Raw genomic sequence first — 20,635 nt, 5'->3', positions numbered from 1 at the left:
AACTTTCTCTTTCCTCTATGTCTATTATAGGACTCAAGTTACTTTACTTCTGAGTTTATATTCAAAAGTATATCAGCGTATAGAAAAAAGGCATCTGCAACACTCATGTTTGTTTCTTACTGTATTTCTCAAAGTCGCTGAGATAATCAATCTAGAAGTCATCAATGGGTAGATGGATGGATAATAAATGTGGGATAAATATGCAAAGATATATTATTTTTAAAAGTAAAAGAAACCTAGTTATTAATGCACTAAGAAAGAATGGATTTTATTTAACCAAGGACAAAGGATCTTATTACAAACCCCTCTTAGTTTAATAGAGAATTCCCAGGGATAGAGTCAAATGTCCTCCACTGATCTTCACCATATGGAGACACAAGCCCTCATTTATGTATGAATCTGCATATCTGAATATTAGACCTACCACAATTCTTCTTCATATGGCTTTGATGGGAGTAAATAGATAATGAATAAAATGTTTCATTTATGTTTTTTAAAGCATAATTATACAAAACTGCACCAAATTTATGTACAGATAGATCACATCATTGCAAGAGTTTAGGCTAGTAAGGAATCAGGGTGATGTCAAAAATTATAAAAATCTGTGCCATAGTCTTTGAAATTATATGTTAATTTCTCCTCTATTCTACATTCCAGGATCTTTGTTGGCAAACAATATAAAAACAAATATTCTGTAGAAGTCTTACTATAAAAAAAACTTGCAATTAAATAAATGTTCATGTCAAATTAACTAGACCCCAAGACTACACAACTCAATAAACTTCTATGAAGTTTAGAATAACCATTTGGAAAGGGAGCATATGTTTTTTATTTTTTAAATTTTATACTTTCAGTAACAAATACATAAACTTGCATAAAACTGTAGAGCCATTATAATCAGATGTGCTGGTAAACAATTTATCAGATTATTGCATCAAATTATTCTTAGGCAAACAACAATCAACTATCGGAATTTACACTTGAACATCTGGCAACCACAGTGAATGATCTGTTTTGGTGCTGGGACAGAGACAACAAGCACAACGCTGAGATATGCTCTCCTGCTCCTGCTGAAGCACCCACATGTCACAGGTGAGGACTCAGATAGTGATGCACAGTGTTCCTGTAGGATGCTGGAAAGACTCTGCTAGTGTCCTGTGTGTCATTCGTAGAGAAGTCTCAGTCCTTCACCTTCGTGCCACTCACTGGCTGTGAAGAACAGCATGAATAAGAGAAACAGACTCTGACTGTAGGAAAGCAACCAAATTCTGGTCAGTGTGTGTAGTTATCTGGAAGGTAAGCTATGGTGGGAGTGGTCAGAATACATTGTCCTGTGGATACATGTTCCCTTAATCTCAAAAATCATGTCTTTAGATCAGCTAAAACCTTTCAATTTCCTTTCCTCATTCTGATGAATCTAACTTTGGGGTGGAAAAAAGAAAACTCACCTCACGGAAGCATAAGCAGAAAGCCTAGAATGCACTGAGTATGGCTGAGATAATTCATTCTGAGAAGCATTCAAAATATTTAGATTCTCTAGAAACATTTTTCCATTAACAAGAAAATACAGATGAAAGAATCTTATCACTTCAAAAGTCCATTTCCTTAAATTATTGAACAATGATTTTTTAACTGTATTAATAGCACTTTCTTTTACATTGTACTTTAAACAGATCCAGTTGTTCAGCATATACAAGCACACTCTTCTCCTGTGCCAACATATATTACATGATTAAGCACAAGTGTGAATCAAAATTTATATTTTTAGGATAGGAAGAGATAACAATAAGCAGACAAGGAGGCTTCACCAATTTACGGAACCAGTAATATGAGGAATGAGAAAAATGTAGATCAGGAAAAGATGATGTTGAATCATAAATGTTAGATGAACATGCATTTAGTAAGACAAACAGTTGTGTATCTATATCTACAGACCAGTGAAGACTCCTGCTCCAAAGCAATAGAAGTTTAAGTAGAGAATAATGTTGTGTACCAGATGCTGGCTTTGCTGAGGTTCTCTTCTGTTGCCATTCAGCAGGTGACCCCCTCCAGGAAAATAGAATTCTTAAAAGAAATGAGTCTAAGAGCCCTTTATTCTAGACATTGATGATTGACAGGGATGAGCAGTGCATAGGGATGAAAGGGGAGCTTTCCCAATTTTAGTCCCAGAATTCTGGCTCAGAATTTTTCAGTGCCTTGTTCCATCAATGTGAGCAGCAGAGTCTATCTCCAGACAAAAGAAATAAATCAGCACTCATATTTCACCACATTAATAGAAATACTTTCCATGTATTAATCAGAATGGATTCTAAACATCATCCCAAGACACAGATTCATGAGTTTCTGAACTGCATAGAAGCATGGAACCTTAGGGAGATCCTGGGTCACATGTTACTATTCTTATTGAAACTACACCGGGATTCTCATGATCAGCTGGCTTCTGATGAGTTTCTAAAATAAAGGCAGATGAGACTCTAGGTTAGCCCAATAATTTTTTCCAGTTTTCCATTTCTTCATGAAATTTGTGAGAATGTTTTTTATCCTATTATCTGAAGTAAAGTCACAGGAAGCCATGACTTCAGGAGCCTGAATACTCTTGTGGGAGGGTGAGTGTATCAGAGATTTTGCTGTGTACCAGGTTCTGGGAAGCTCCATTCCATATTTACCATGTGGGTGCTGTAGGACTGACAGAAAATGAGGGATGAAAGAGAAAAAATTTTAAGTCTAATTCTCCTTTTAATTGAGTATATATTCCCAGCACTTTAAAATATTTACTTAAATTTCCAGTATAATTCTAACTCAAGAAATGCAAAATTACAGACTAAAATATATCCATTTTATCAAAAATACTGCTAATAATGGAAAATATAATAATTTTCATGATAATGGATAATACTTATGTATTTACAATTAATCTATCAGTGAATAATGGTTTAACACAATGTTACAGTCCAATCTATAATCTTTTCCTTTTATTAATAATTGATTTTTTCTCACATTATGTATCATGATTATGGATCCTCCCTCTATTCCTTCCTGTTCCTCCCCACCTTCTCTCACATTCAGATATCCTTCTCTTTTCTGCTCTCATTAGAAAACAACAGGTTTCTAAAATGATCATAGTATAATACAATCTACTAAATATAACATGACACAGCAAAAATAACACATCAGAACTAGACAAAACAAACAAAGGAAAAGAACACAAGAGAAGGCACAGGAAACAGAGACCCATTCATTTGTACATCAAAGAATCCCATAAAAACACTAAACTGGAAGCCTAATATATATGCAAAGACCTGGTGTAAACCTGTGCAGGCCTGAGCATGCTGCCTCAGCCTCTGTGAGTTCATATATTCTTTATTTTGATTTTACAGGGCCTTTTTTCCTTAGTATCCTCCATCCTGTCTTGTTCTTAAAATCTTTCTGCCTCTGATTCACGAGTTCTGATGGGAGTGATTTGATGAGTATTCATTTAGTGCTAGTTCTCCAAGTCTTTCACTGTCTGCATATTGTCTATTTGAGGTTTCTGTATTTGTTGCCATCTGTTGCAGATAAGATAAAGATGGCTGAGAAGCACTGAAGGATGAGTATATAGCGAATGTCATTAGGATTCATTTTATTGCTATTGTAGATGTAACCAATCGTTTATTAAATAAGAAACACAGAACCAATGCAAGAAGAAGCCAAGAGGTCAGAGCTAAGAGCTAAAACTTACCCTTCCTCCTGCAGTGTCCTAACCTCTCCGAAATGATCTACTTCTGTTTGTTTGTCTTTATGTAGACTTTCTGTTCTGCCTTCTCATTGGTTGTAAACCCAACCACATGACCGCCTCATCATGGCCTGTCAGTACAGACCTCAGGTCTTCTATGGTTGGTATTGAGATTAAAGCATGTGTTCCAATACTGGCTGTATCCTTGAACACACTTAGATCTAGCTAGCTTGCTACTAAGTGCTGGATATAAGGTGTGTACACAATGCCCAGCTTTTGCTATGGCTGTAAGAGCTCTGACCCCAGGCAACTTTATTAACATACAAATAAAATCACATTTCAGTACACATAAAATATCACCATACGCTATATTTTTGTTTTGTGTTTTGTTGATATTTTTTTTGTTTTTAGAACAGAAATATTTGCTTTTACCATAGGTCTCTGGATTATTTAGACTCCATTATTGGCCACCAACAAGTTTCAGGACTAGGTTTCATTTCATGGAATGAAACTTAAGTAAAATCAGTTTTTAGTTGGTTACACCCACAAGTATTGTAACACCATTGCCCTAGCATATCTTGCAGGCAAGGCAATATTGTTAATGAAAAGGTTTGTGGCTGGGTTGGTGTTTATATGTCTCTTTTGATAGTATGTAGAGTACATTCCAGTACATAGATGCTGGAACATAGGGATGAAGTTCTATGTAGGCATCAGCTTGACTTCTCCATGATCACACAGCTGTATAGGTGTTGCTTCAGCAATGAGGCCTTGCTGTCAGTTTGTAGAAAGCAATCTATTGTCTTGGCTATAGCCTGGGTTGTTTGGAGATGTTCATCAAACTCATTTGAACAACAACTCAATTAGATTGCAAACTAACGCTGGTCTTGGAAATTTTATTTGGTGACAAGGGATGTTCAGTTGGGGCTCTTGGATATTTCATTTAGATACCTTCATATATGTTTATATATATATTTTATATATATATATATATATTATATATATATATATTGTGTGTGTGTGTGTGTGTGTGTGTGTGTGTGTGTGTGTGTGTGTAAGTTTCTACTGTATTAAGATTCCATACTATTCCTCAAATGGTTCTGAATTTTAGGTGTTTATCCCTATATTCCCTCCCTTGTCCTTGTCTCCCCTCCCCACTCAAGCCTCCCCCCAACATATCCATAACTATCTATTCTATCTCCCCTTCTTAACAAGATCTATCTGTCCTCCATAGTCCCTTACATTAAATCTAACCTCAGTGGTTCTACAGATTGTAGCTTGGTTATCATTGATTTAACAGCTAATATCCACATTTAAGTGAATCCATACCAAATTTCTCTTGCTGGGTCTGGATTACATCACTCAGGGTGAGGTTTTATGTTTTTTTGTTTTGTTTTGTTTTGTTTTTTTTGGTTCCATCAATTTACCCGAGAATTTCATAACTTTATTCTTTTTTTAATGGCTGAGTGATATTCCATTGTATAAATGTACCATATTTAAAAACAATCTATTCCTCTGTAGGAAAATATACTTCATTTCAATTTCTGGCTATTATGAATAAAGGAGCAATGAACATTGTAGTAGAATATTATTTTAAGGTGTGTTACTTTGTTTATGATGCATTTGTTTAACTCTGTGAAGCTTTGTTACTGTGCCTGTCTGAAACACTTGATGGTCTAATAAAGAGATGAATGGCCAATAGTGAGGCAGGAGAGAAAAATAGGAGAGGCTGACAGGCAGAGAGGATAAATAGTAAGGAGTGAGAAAAGAGATGGAGGAGTGAGAAATCAAGGAGCCAGAGAAGGAAGAGGACTCCAGGGGCCAACTGCCCAGCTACACAGCAAGCCATAGAGTAAGAAACAAAGAAAGGTATACAGGAATAGAAAAAGAAAAATCCTGTAGGCAAAGATAGATGGGATAATTTAAAGTTAAGAAAAGCTGGCAAGAAACTAAGCGAATCTAAGGCTGGGCAGGCCCCCTCAAAAAGAGCAAAAACAAGCAACAACAGAACATGGTTGAGCAAATCTTTCCATGATCAGATGAAACAACTGTTAGGTATGCCCAAGAGTAGTATAGCTGTATCTTGAGGTAGATTGGTTCCCATCTTCCTGAAGTATTGTCACACTGATAGCCATAGAGGCTGTACAGGTTTGCACTCCCATCAACAATGCATACGTGTTCCCCTTGTGCCACAATATTACCAGCATGATCTGTCACTCTTTTTAAAACTGATCTTCACCATTCTGATGGGAGTAAAATGAAATTTCAAAGTAGTTTTATTTGCATTTCCCTGATGACTAAGGTTTTTGAACATTTTTCTATGTTTCTTAAAGTTTTTCTCAGCCATTTGATTTTCTTCTTTGATCTGTACCCCATTTATTATTTGGAACATTTGTTTTCTTGATATCTCATTCACTGATTTCCTTATAATTTTGGATCTTAGCCCTGTATTGGATGTGTTGGATAAAATCTTTTCTCATTGTGTAGTTTGTCATTTCGTCCTATTGATGATGTCTTTTTCCATACAGAAGATTTTCAGTTTCATGAGGTTCCAATATGATATTGCTAAAGAAGTGAGGGGAAAGAGGAAGTGTGCATGTGTCTGTATGTTTAGCATTTATCTGTTAATGTTGATGTAGATGTAACTGAAATTTCATTTCCCATATCTGAAGTCATAAATGTTGTGCATATTTCAGAATATAAGAAACAGTCATTTTACAAATATGAATATACTTCAGAAGCAGCTGAAGAGGTTGAACTTGTTCATTAAGTGTGGGAACAAAAAAGAAGAGTCTTTCAAATTGTACACATGCAGCATACACATATTCATAAATACACACATCTTAGAATGTGACTATAAAAGAATATTGTATTTGGATACAGATTTAGTATCTGAGTTCTCATCTTCTTTACCATAGACTAAAGCATGTTGACTAATTATACTCTGTTTTATTTGATACTTTTAATTACTTATACTTTATTTGCAATTATGGCTTACTATATTTCATTATATTATATTATATATATAATAAGTGTATGCTGATATATCATGATATCTGTATAGTGATATAAATCCACAACATATCATTTCTGCATAATTATATATATATATATATATATATAAATACTTTTATCTCTGAATGAAAAATACACATTTTCAATTGTTTTACAAAACCTATATTATGCTGTGTATGGCCTGACATTGTGCCAAACATATCACTTTTCTCCTATTCCCCCGTTTCTCACTGTGACCAACCAGCTAAAGTCCAGGAAGAGATTGATCGTGTGGTTGGCAGAAACCGCAGCCCCTGCATGCAGGACAGGAACCACATGCCCTACACAGACGCCATGATTCATGAAGTTCAAAGATTCATTGACCTCATCCCCACCAGCGTGCCCCATGCGGTGACTTGTGACACTAAGTTCAGGAACTACCTTATCCCAAAGGTAAGCTTGTCTCCTCTCTGCTGCACCTCTGTGCTCTTGATGCCTCCAGATGAGAGTGCAGTTCCAATATTCTGTGTCACCAAAGCTGCTGGTGGCTTATACTGCTTCCCAATCAGGAAGGCAGCTCTCTTCTGCAGGTACAGATACATCTGGTAATGATACTTACACATTTTCTCCTACTTTCATATACTATTTGGCAAAGCTTAGGTATTTCTGTTGGAATGTTCAAACACTTTGTCAAATTTCCAAAAGTCTTTTCTAGATTTTTATCATTATGAGAAAAAAACTTCAAATAGGAAAGAATTGATATCCTGAATTCTTTCAAATCATCAGTAAGGTTATGTCATTCAATCATTTATTTGTTATGTTTATTTCTCTGCCATGTTTCTTTTCAATGGTGAAGTTTGTAAATATCTTTTTGTAGGTTTTTTGAGTGGTGAATATCTGTTATTATTTCTCTAGTGCCTCTGCTATTCATTCCATCTGCTCAATGGAAACAATTGATATAATCCTTCTGCTGGTCTTATTTTTATCTAAACATGTGAATTTTACTATTTCTAACAGGTATCTGTAAATGTATGTGGGATTTGAAGTTGTTATATGGGATAATAATTTGCTATGTACTTTTCATGTTCTATTGTTCTTAGTTTCTCTTCGGTTGGGCTAATTGCAGCATAGTGATGAACAGACCTTGTTGCAGTGGTCATCACTTGTTTCATTTCTGATTAGGATGAAGTATTATAACTTTAATATCTCTATTTCAAGTTTGATGTTTTAGGAATACATTGATATTTGTGTAGATCAGATGATAATTTTTAGTCTGATTTATTTAAGGGTATAAGAGATACTTTATTATATAGCCAGTTATATATGAGCATGACCCAGGAACACAGATTTTTTTCTTTGAGATGAATTTTATTCACAAATGTCTGTATAGTATTTTCAAAATTGTTCTCTGCCTCCATTTTATGGTTCGGTGTATTGTTTACCCTTTGATCACTAACTGTATATGTAGATGGAATTTTCTCCAGTCTTGCCTTGACCAGCAGTCCAGATGAATCTCTTCTACCTGTGGTCCCATAATTGCGTATACAAATAATTACTCAGAGGGTTATATTAATTTCAAACTGTATAGCTTATGGCTACAGCTTATATTAGCTAGCTCTTTGAACTTAATTCAACCCATTCCTATTAGTCTATGTCTTGATATGTGGCTTCTTTGCTTACCAGTACTTTCACATCTTCCTTCTTGGGTGGCTGGATCGCATATCCCCTGACTCTGCCTTCTTCTGTAAGCTTTCTTGCCATAGTTTCTTTATTAAGCAATAAAAGCAACACACATTATCAGCATTAAAAAGACATCCCACAGCACTATATATGTTATCAACATGTATGTATGTTGGACTTTCTCTACTACACATTGCTTATGACTTCTATGTAAAGAAATTTATGTCCATAATTTTTCTCCTCCAAACTTCTTAGAATTCTTATATTTTAAGCTGTTGGCTTAAAAGTAAGTTAAGAATGTTCCCTGATGTGGTTCTGTTTATACTTAGTTCATTCTGTGGCCAGTTAGTTTTACTTCGAAGACCCCAAAAACTTCTGATTGAGTTCCAGATACTATAGATGAAAATGCAGAATTTTTATAGTAATACCTTCATCCAAAAAGGATGAAGTTGCTCTGTACAGGGTAGTTCTGTAGTTTTTCAGGGTAGGGGGCAAAAAGAGATTGGTAAGTTTCCAATAACTAATATCATGTGGAGATGATGGAACTAGCTTTGCCAGTGGCATTGGGCTTTGTTGTGTGACAACAGACTTAGTATATGGTGAGGTTGCCAGTCTGCTTTGGTTAAAGGACACTCCTGAGGTAAGACTGTTGAGGTCTATGCTAATATACATAACTTGTTTATGTTCGTGTCCTTAGACCCAAATAAATAGTAAATAGGACAAAGGACAAGATAGGAGTGACATTCTCATGGCTTCCTTGGGTTTAGACCCTAGTTTGAGGCAAGTGTTGCATCAACTAAACTTATATCCCTTCATCCCTCTGCTGCTGGATCATGATATGACTGGTCTCTTTGGGTCCACTTAAGCAGATTATCCTATTTATTTCCCTTGTGGAACAAACTGGTCTAGAAATAAGCATGACTTCACAGCTGATTTTCCCTTCTGACAAGTAGGAAAAGTGATTTCTTTGATCAGACCTGAGCCACTGATCTCAGCAGAAGTAATAGGATAGGAAGGAACTAATGATCTCTGCCATAATTGTTCTGGTAGATTTCAGAGTTTCTAGACCAAGGAGATTGTGCTGCCTCTTCAGAAACTCTGTCTTTGTAGCAGAGAAGCAGTAATTGGAAATGTGTAAACAAGTGGTTATGAATATACATTCAAGGTCTATTGACACTAGAACTTAATTTTCACACAATTTATGTATGTCAATAATTGTTTTTTAGCTTTATAAATTTAAACATACTTACTTAAGCTGCATAGTAATATTTGTGTCAGCCTTGTAAAAGCTTTGTAGAGAACATTCCTAGAAACTTTGAAATGATATGAGATTAGTTTGTGTACAATTTAAAGAAAACTTGCCAGCACTAATTCCCAGCAATTTCTGTATATCCCTAGAAGTTTTATTGATTTAGCTGTCACCAGATCATCTTACTTTAATCTTATTTTTTTTTTAATTTTATTTTTCTCTCTCCTCCTCATTCCAACTCTTCCTTTTCTTCTCCTAAAGAGTCCTCATCCTGCTTTTCGGACACATGTGCATATATGTATTTCTATGTTTGTGTCTGAGCATTCATATAGATAGATTACATAAAAGACTGCACACCTCTACTCTGGCACATAGCCCTGCATTTACTTTCTTATCATATAAATACAGATATAGATAGACAGATTCTGTAAATGAGAGAAAAGTAGTGGTAATTATCTTTCCAAATCTTCCATATTTTACTTATTGAATGGTCTCCTATTCTGTTCAAAATACTCAATGAATAATTCTACTTAGAAACTGATTCACATGAGGAGTATGCAGAAATGATGAGCCTGAGAAATCAGATTAGAGAAGCATGAGTCTAATCTGAAGGAAAGAAGAGATTGAGAAGTTTTAGTCCAAGTACTCATGTGAAATGTCACTAGATGGCACTTTAGCCACATCTGTGCCTGGCCTCAACCTTCTCCCTGCTCTTTACCTGCTCTGTGTGTTGAAATGTCCCTGCTGTTCTTTTTACTTCACTCCCACTATGGAGCAGAAGGTGAACTAGGTTAATTTCCTAACGTGTTTTAGCTCTATGCTTTCTTTGTAACTCGATTTCTCTCTGTGTGTTGTTATAGGGAACAACAGTAATAACATCACTGTCATCAGTCCTGCATGACAGCAAGGAATTCCCCAACCCAGAGGTATTTGACCCTGGACACTTTCTAGATAAGAATGGAAACTTTAAGAAAAGTGACTACTTCATGCCTTTCTCAGCAGGTAATAGAAACTCATTTCCATGGCTCCAGTGACATGAGAGGCTCTAAAGATTTACACAGTGGCTCCCTAATGGCCATTAGACTTGCAATGATCAGGAATATGACTCTCCAGTGTCCATGCACTGTCATGATAAAGAGATTTCTTCCCTTTTAGTTTACGAAAGTAAAGCTTTGATTGTTATCCATTTTTCAAAGTTGAGAAAGCTGAAGAAAGGAGTGTGTTTAATCTTCCCTTAGCTACATCGCAGAAATATCAAAGAAAGCAAACTTCATTTACACTTTATTCACTCACTATGAAAATGGAGACACCATAGTTTATATTCAGGTCTTTTTTGCTGTGTCACTCACCCCTCATGCTCAACTATGCACTTACAAGTCTCCAGAAATACAGAAAATTACAAAAGAGCCTCAAGTGCACTTGGTAAAAACATGAATGAACAATACTTGATAAATTTCAGTTGGACAAGGGCAATGAGAAAGTCTCCCAGATCTCTGGGTTATTGGGGATAAATCAGCACATTTACATCTCAAACCTTATTAATTAATGCCTAAGATGGAGCATCATTCTAATAAATGACAGACTCCCTAGCTGCCTCAAAAGGCATGGGTAATTGAGTATTATAAGAAGAAATCCCATATTATTAAAAGAATGTTTTGAACTATTAGGTCAGAGCACTTTTACTCTGTTCAGAGTGCCAGGGACTTCATTCTGATTATCATGAGATGATGGAGACATTGTAGATGTGGCAGGACACTCTGCCAATATGATTGGGAACACCGTTCCTTCTCATTCAATATGAGAACAATGGATATTGAGTCCACACCTGCAATGTATATGCTGCCTTTGGATATGCAGTTTCTGTCCTTGGTTTTGTTGTTTTTTATTATGAACACAGAGACTCTTCCTCTGTCTCATAGACAGTCTGCTTAAAAATATGAACAAACACACTTAGCTAAAAAGTATTTTTGAACAATGTATTTCTTAATAGTATAGGTAATCAAGAAAAAAATCTTTCCACTTTTTCTATTTGCCCAATTAGATGTCCTTTCATGCAGCTGTCCATCTACCAACCCATCCAATAACTGCTATGAGCCATGGAATAAAACAACAGAAGGCCATTAATAATTCAGGTGTCAACCCACCAGATGAATAATTCCCTGGTGGAGGAATGTCATTTCAAGCAAGGCTTATGAGGCCACGGATTCTGACATTGTCTTCTCTTGTCTGTAATTTCACATGTGCATAAACACCTGAGGAATCTCCCCACGAGAGTGCATTCTCATGTAATATGTACATGTAATTGCATGATCACATCTCAATCTTAAGAGCACTTATGCCTGTGGACTATCAAATAATGATTCATTTTAAACTGCATATACTAGGATGTGCTTCATAACTAGACCTATTTTTCCATGAAGACTATAGAAACTTAGAAATCTGTTTTATATCATTGTCCCAGGCTCAAATAGGAGAATGGCCATGTCTCCCCAGTTCTAGACAACTATGTACAATTAACTGATTTAAAACCTCACAACACATTCAACGAGCCCAGGACTGGGTACCACTGCCTATATGCCTCCCAAACAGATCAAGCCAATTGACTGTCTCACCTAACCTGGGACTTATGCAGGGACGCTTGGCTCAATCTGGGAGGAGGGGACTGGACCTGCCTGGACTGAGTCTATCAGGTCGATCCCAGTCCTCGGGGGAGACCTTGATCTGTAGGAGGTGGAAATGGGGGGTGGGCTGGGGGGAAGGGGAGGGGGCAGGAAGGGAGAGAACAAGGGAATCTGTGGCTGTTATGTAGAACTGAATAGTATTGTAAAATAAAAAAGAAAGAAAGAAAAAAAAAAACCTCACAACAAATTCAAAGTTGACTAGTTGCCCCTGCAAATGAATCACACAAGGACAAATTCCCAAGTGTCTGATTGCTGAACCAAGGTCACAAGCATAAAGCAACATTGGTGATAGTTTTGCTAAAGTCTGGCTGATAATTTAAGACACATCTTCCTACACAGATTCCTAGCAGCTTATCTCATGGGCACTGTGCCCTCAGCCTCTACTTTGTACCCTGCACAGCCAAGTGTTGCCATGGTTACTCACTCCCAGCTGCACTGGCTTCTCTTCATGTCAGAGCTGCCTCCAAGTCTGGGAAAAACTGACACTTTTAAATGTTAGTTTAGAATGTTAATCACACTTAGAAATACACAATACAATGCATAATTTCTCTGCTTTCTAGGCTGCCAAATAGTTTAACTTTATAAACCCCCTTCATAGGCTATCTCTTAACAGATACTGAAACAAATGTACATTCCTTCAGAGCCGCAGTTACCCCACTAATGAGAAAGCTGAAGTTTATTTCATGTGTGTTATCAGAATGGCTCTACTCCTTATCATTTACCTAAGCAATCTAATATGACCCTCAGATATAACTTTTTATTCCCTTTCCTGTGATGTATATAAGGGATGCAGAAAAAAAAGAGAGGAAGAAGAGAACTTAAGAGAATAACCAAGAGTACCTGTATGAGTCTTATTCCCTCAGATAGATAAGAATTATTTTTAAGTCCTGCTACTCTGTGGCATTCTCTTTGCAACCCTGGAGCAGTCCTGGGAGCTGGTCTCATGGACTACAATAAATAACTTACCATTCATTAATAATCTCCTATGTCAGGTACAAGTACAGTGATTCTCACATTTATGAATGAGAATAGTAATCTTCTTTGGCTTTCTTCCCCCTAGGAAAACGGATTTGTGTAGGAGAGGGCCTGGCATGCATGGAGCTGTTTCTATTACTGACCACTATTTTACAGAACTTTAATCTGAAATCACTGGTTCACCCTAAAGACATCGATACAACCCCAGTGGCCAATGGATTTGCCTCTCTGCCACCCCCTTACCAGATCTGCTTCATTCCTGTTTAAAGAAGAACAGAATTTCTGGTCTAAGCTGTATTGTTTTCTGCAATCACATCTAGACCTTCATCCAGCTCCTTCCTCATCAGGGACAAGCTGTCCTTACTCTGCTCTCATGTATTCCCATTGTGTCAAGACCAAGGAAACACCTGTCAAACATTTTGCAGTTTCTGGAGTCACTGCACAAATATATTGCTAATTTCTCTTCTCTGCAACAGTGTTATTATCTCTTGTGCTAATGTGTATCATGTCTTGAGTTAAAATAGAATTTCACTGTAAAATAACTAATATAATAAAATAATTCATGGTCATTTTTCTTCTGTATGTTTTCAATAATAAATATATTTGATTTCTGTATCTGTTCTTAGACTTGCTTACAACTCAGGTAAAAAAAAAATGAAAGAAAATGGCGTTCTCAACACATCATGCTGGTCCACATATTGTGAAGCATAGAGAATGCAGGAGAGAATGCTAGAGAGATATTTCATTGACTAAAGTGCTTGACACACAAACCTGAAGACTAAATCCAATCTTTGGCATATATATAATGGTCAGGTGTGTGTGCTTGTTATACCAACACTGGGATGACAGACAAGAGATCCTGAAAGCTTGCTGCATACCCAACCCAGCCTAATTAATGAGTCTTGTGTCCCATTGAAATATCCTTTCTCAAAAAATAAGCATATCACCTTCCAAAAAACAATACCCAAGGTTCACCTGTGAATTCCACATATGTGTATGTACATGTACACACATTCTCTCATATAATCACCTGAATATGCACATACATTTACACACCCACATATATACATGTAAAACAGAATGGGAAGAGGAAGGTGATACCAAAGCCCTTTGGCGAGCATCACTTAGAGTCACTTCAAGTATTTGTATTTGAAACACATAAACATTGTCCTGGAGTAGCCCCACCATGTAGAGAACAAGTCACAGGGAGGAACACACATGTAGTATTAGATCATGCCCTGATTTGCTATTTTTGTCAATAAAAAGTTAAACTTTAAAACATGCTTCTGATTTTATGTTCTCAGGTTGGACCTGAACATGCATTTTGCTTTCTTATTGCTAATGATATGTTCCATATGCTTCCCTCCTCTTCCCAGAAGAAAATGGTCCCAGAAAGAGTCACATATCTATAATTTCTAGATGCTACGTTCTCTTCCCACTGCATTACAAGTAATCAAATGAGAAGTCACAGTACTGATTATCCCTTCTTATCTTACTCTCAAAGGAGCCACTTTGTCTGGTGTTGCTAAGTTCTTATCTTGGGACCTGCTTCAGGGATATGTCTACATATACATTAGTGCACAAGCATACATTTGCACATGCTGTTTCATCTATATACTGATTGTTGTTGTAGAAAATGTGGCATACACATCCTGTCTTCAATCCCATCCTGCTCTGTCCATATCAGACATAGAGCTAACAAAAGAAGTTAATATGCTCAGATCTCATTGCAAAGGACAAACAATATGAAATATCAAGGCAGTATTTACTCTACAAAACCCACTAGACCTATAGAACTGTTTGCCAAATAAATTTACCTAAAATGAACCCCAGGACACAGAATTTAAAAGAACACTCATAAATTTATTAAAAAATATCAAGGAGTGACTGGAGAGATGACTCAGTGTTTAAGAATACTGGCTGCTCTGCTCTTCTAGAGATCCTGAGTTCAGTTCCCAGCAGTTACATGGTGGCTTACAACTATCAATAATGGAATCTGATGGAGACAAAACACTTGTATACATAAAATATATCCATAAAAAAGTCAAGTTTAAAAAACCATAAAGAAAGAGCCTAATGAACTTAAAGAGAAGAAAAAAATCCAACACCTGTATTATGCCCCAGAAAACACAAGCAGTAGGCCAGTGAAAATGATGAATACAATACAGGATTTGAAAATGAATTCAATCAGGAGACAGAAACACTGAAGAGGAACCAAAAAGAAATGAAGATGGGTTTGAAAAACCCAAAATTCCAAGTCGAAAACTCAAGGGAAAGTCTGACAAATAGATGAATAAAGCAGAAAATAGAATGACAGGACACAAAGATACAGTAGAGGATCAAGACAAAATAAGCAAGGAATATGAAAAAATTACAAATACATGAAATGAACATGAAGGGAATGTGAGACCCCATGAAAAGATGAGAGCTTTTGAATTATAGGAACAGATGAGGGAGAATATTCAGAGGTCAGTGGCATAGATCAGATCTTCAACACAATCATGGAAGAAAACTTCCCTAATAATACAAGAACTGTACAGGACACCAAAAAGACAAGACCAGAAACAAAATTTCTCACAGCATATCATGGTAGGAAAAACTGAGTGTGTGTATGTGTGTGTGTGTGTGTGTGTGTGTGTGTGTGTGTGTGTGTGTGTGTTGGTGGGGGGTATTGAAATCTATCAAAGAAAAGCACAAATCCATCATATATAAAGGAAAACCCATCAAAATAATGGCTGTTTTCTCAATAGAAATCTTGAAAGCCACAATAGACTGTAGCCTTGCATTCCACACCCTAAAAGACCATGATCACCAATCTAGAGTAATGTATGTAACAAAACTATCTGTCACAGATGAAGAAAGAAAAAAGCTCATGATATGAACAGCCTAGAAAAGTTTATCTTCCCACTTTCTGCTTTCTTTCCAGGAAGCCTCCTGGCTGGCTTTGTGGCCATTAGCCAGCTACTGCTGTATTCAATGTGTTCTACCTCTCCCAGCTCAACCAAGTGAGGTGTTCCAGGGACAGGGTTGATGTCCAATATTCCTACTGACCTGCATCTAGTCTGCCATGCAAATCTGACATCTTTGTGGAGGGTGCTCACAAATGTATTTCTGGGTTGGAAATTGAGACAGCTTGTCTTGTGTCTTTGATAGGCATGTAGGGGAAGAAGTTGTCTTGTATGTGCCAGATATCTTCCTGATAACATCAAAGAACTGTAGATTCTCAAGGAAGGGAACTACAGATGGATTTAGATGATGTCTTCCTTGATAACTGATGACAAATTGACCATGGAGGAAGTTATTAAGGAGCTGGTACAGATTTCCAGGAGACACACTCAAGATGAAGATGATGCAGCAAAGACACATAAAGATGATGTGGACAATGCATGAAGAGACTGCAGAAGAGCTGCTGACATGCTAGGGGCAAAACTGTCAACAGAGCCCTACCAATAGCAAGTCTGGAACAGGGATGTTTATGGAACCATAGATTGCATGGTTTCATTGGAAAGACTGTGTTCATACATAACTATCTTTTCTATTTCCCCTTCCTAGGAAGATCTATCCTTCCCTTAGTCTCTTACTCTGTACATAACCTCTGTGTTTATATGGTCTGTAGGTTGCTTATTGAATCCTTAACAGCTAACATATATGCATACACAAATACATTTATATTTGTCTTTTTTATGTGGATTACCTCACTCAATAATTTTTTTGTAGTTCCATACATATATTTCAAATTTCATTTCCTTTAACAGCTGAAAAATATACCATATGTAAAAGTACCACATTTTCTTCATTTATCTGTTGGTAGCCATCTAGGTTATTTCAATTTCAATATATATTATATATATATATATATATATATATATATATATATATATCAGCATTGAACACAGCTGAGCAAGTTTCTTTAGTAGGATGGAGTATCCCTTAGGTATATGTTTAAGAGTGGCATAGGTGGATGTTCAGATAGTTCATTTCTCATTTTTCTAAGAAACTGTCACTGACATCCATAGTGGCTGTGCAAGTTTGTACTCCCACCAGCAATATATAAGTGTTCCTTTGATTCTGTATCCTTTCCAGCATGACCTCCCTGTGGAATATTCTTTTTGTGAAAATATTTCCTTGCCAAGAAGTCTTCTGATTTGATTAATAAAGAGCTGATTGGCCAATAGCTAGGCAGGTAGAGGTGAGATGGTACATCTGTGCAGAGAGAGATGAAGAGGAAATGAATCTATGCACAAGAGATGCAAGAGGACAGAGAGGATACAGGATACAAGATGGAAAAGAGGTAAAAAGCCATAAGGCAAAATGTAGATTAATATTAATGGGTTAATTTAGGCTATAAAAGCTAGTAAGACAAGCTACAGGCCAAACTTTCAAAATTAATAATAAGTTTCCATATCATTTTTTGTAAGCTGGTGGCCCAAAGAAAATTCTTTCTACGTGACCTGTCATTTTTTAATCAATATTGGCCAAACTGACTAGTGTAAGATGAAATCTCAAAGTATATTTGATTTGCATTTCCCTGATGACTAAGAATGTTGAACATTTCTTTCAGTATTTCTCAGCCATTTGTGTTATTTCCTTTGAGAACTCTGACTAGATTTGTACCCACTTTTTACATGTGTATTTCTTTTCTTGACGTCCAGTTTATTTGAGTTCTTTGTATATTTTAGATATTAATCCTCTATCAGAAGTATAGTTGATAAAAATCATTTTCCATTCTGTAGTCCACCACTTTTTCCCAACGATATAGGCCTGTACCATACAAGCTTTTCAGTTTCATGAGGTCCCTTTTATTAAGAGTTGTTCTTAATGTCTATGCTATTATTGGTCTGATCAGGAAATCTTTTCTTATTCCAGTGAGTTCAATACCATTTCCCACTTTCTTTTCTACCAGGTTCAGTGCATCTGCCTTTATTTTGATGTTCTTGACCTATTTGGATTCTTCTACATGCAGCCATCCAGCTTGACAAGCACCATCTGTTGAAGATCCTGTCTTTTTTCCTATCTGTAACTGGGGCACCAAGCCTTCAGTCACCACCAGGATAAGGCAAGAAAATCCATTAATGTAGCCAGACTTTGGAAAAACTCTTATATATCGCAGGGATAGACTTTTCTATCTGAGGGGTAAATAATAAGGAAACACACATGCTTTCTGATGATAACTTTCTCTTTTACTTCAACTTAAGAAATCCTCTCTCAAAATTTCTCTCTTAAAATATCTCTGTCTCTACACAGTTACATCTCTTTACATACAGCTACATTTTCTACACACACTTACACAGGCCCCTCTTCCCTCTGAAAATGTCTCTTGCTCTCTCTCCTGCCTAGTTATTCATATTCTCTCCTCAGCTCCTTCTGCAAACACACACACTCTCACTCCAAAACACACATACACTCACTACTCAGCTCTTTCCACAGTTCCTTCACATAGATCTTCCTTCATGGCAGCAGCTTTTTCACTCAGCTCTGCACAGATGTCTCTCTTCACACTGCTGCTGTTGCCATACAGCCAAACTCTTAACAATTATAAGTTACATTTTCAGTGCTCTATCCATTCTCAAAACACAAGATAAGTCACATAGTTTCTCTTAGGCTAGAAATGTTACATTGTGACCCATGCATGTAGCTCTAAGTTGGTGAGGGATCCTCAACAGCAAACTATTGGCTGAACCTTGAGCCACCAGGGTACATGCAGAAAGATAGCTACTGCAAGGCGCTATGTCTCATTGTAAACACCTGTCCTTGGTTTAGCAATAAACAACTCCTGGATATTAGTCTCTTGTGTATTTTCTCCAGGGGAACTTTTGTCTCTTTTGAAGTCCAAAATTAGCTGTCTGTATACAAGGCTGTCTTTGTGAGTGAAAATCCTATTTCAGTCTGAGTAATGTAAAATATTCTAGAATCAACTCTACACATCAAAATTATACAGCCTAAACAGAAGTCATCTTCCAGAACATCCACAACTATAAGTGTAAGCATAAAACACACCACTGAAGGGCTGTGGAAAGAACCTCACAGCTGATCTTATTAGAGAGGCATAGCAGTGGCACCAGAGAAAGTTACAGACAGAAAACAACTGGTTTCCACAGCCAGTGACACCATGACTTTACCATGTGGGGCTACCCATCAGGGAGTTAAACTTCTGGTGGGCCAACTTGTCAAAAACTAGTTGTCACTGCTGTACATTCCCATGGCCCCCTATATTTTCATGCATGTATTCCTGACTGCTTTATTAAAAAAAAGGCAGGTGTTCATAGGTATATGTATTCATATCTAGGTCTTTAATTCATTTCAACTGATCAACATGTCTGCTTTTATGGCAATACCATCCTGTTTTATTACTATAGTTCTTAGTAAATTTGAGATCAGGGGTGGTGAATCCACCATAATTTTCCTTTTTAAATTCAAGATTCTTTAGTTATCCTGGATTTTTTTTTTCTTGTGTGTTTTCATATGAAGGTGAGAATAATACTTTCAAGATCTGTGAAGAATTGTTTTGGAATTTTGATGGGGCTTGTATTAATCCTTTAGATTGCTTGTGGTAGGATGATCAGTTTTACTATGTTGGTTTTATTCTTCCATGCAAATATGAGATCTCTTCATCTTCTGTTTTCTCCTTGGAAGCAGAATCCACAAACACATCAGAAAAATCATCTACCTTGATCAAGTAGGCTTCATCCTAGAGATACGTGGATCGTTTCACACACATAAATTGATAAATATAATCTACAATATAAACATACTGAAAGAAAAAATCCACATGATCATCTCATTAGATCAGTGGTCCTCAATCTTCCTAATGCTGTAACCCTTTAATATAGTTTCTCATGTTTTTGTCACCCTCAACCCTAAAATTGTTTTAATTGCTACTCCATAACTGTAGATTTCTACTGTTATAAATCATAAATATTTGATATGTAGGATATCTGATATGTGACCCATGTGAAAATCCCCAAAGGGTTTGTAATCCACAGGTTGAGAACCAGAGCATTAGATGAAGAAATGGCTTATGACAAAATTCAACACACCTTCATGAAAAATGTCTTAAAGAGACTTGGATATACAACAGATATGCATCAAAATAATAGAGGTGATTTACAGCAAGCTCATAGCCAACGTCAGCCTAAATAGATTGAAACTCAAAGCATTTCCACTATATAATTCAGATGGACAAGGCTGTCCGCTCTCTACATATCTATTCAATACAGTACTTGAAGTCTTAGCTAGAGAAATAAGGCAACTGACCTACAAGGTTATAAAAGGAAGTGAAGCAATGAAATATATTTGCAGAGTGATATTGTTATAAACATAAGTATAGAAATTCCAACAGGAATCTCC

At 36.5% G+C, this 20,635-nt stretch overlaps 1 pseudogene; it reads left to right on the top strand.

Moving 5' to 3' along the window:
• Positions 1–13,857, top strand: part of LOC114689360 — a 17,322-nt pseudogene extending 3,465 nt beyond the window's left edge.
• Positions 13,858–20,635: the final 6,778 nt, after the last annotated feature.

Source organism: Peromyscus leucopus, chromosome 1 (assembly GCF_004664715.2).
Source record: "Peromyscus leucopus breed LL Stock chromosome 1, UCI_PerLeu_2.1, whole genome shotgun sequence".
NCBI classification, from domain to species: Eukaryota; Metazoa; Chordata; class Mammalia; order Rodentia; family Cricetidae; genus Peromyscus; species Peromyscus leucopus.
The sequence above is the reverse complement of the archived record's forward strand: the minus strand, read 5'-3'. Positions and strand labels throughout refer to the sequence as shown.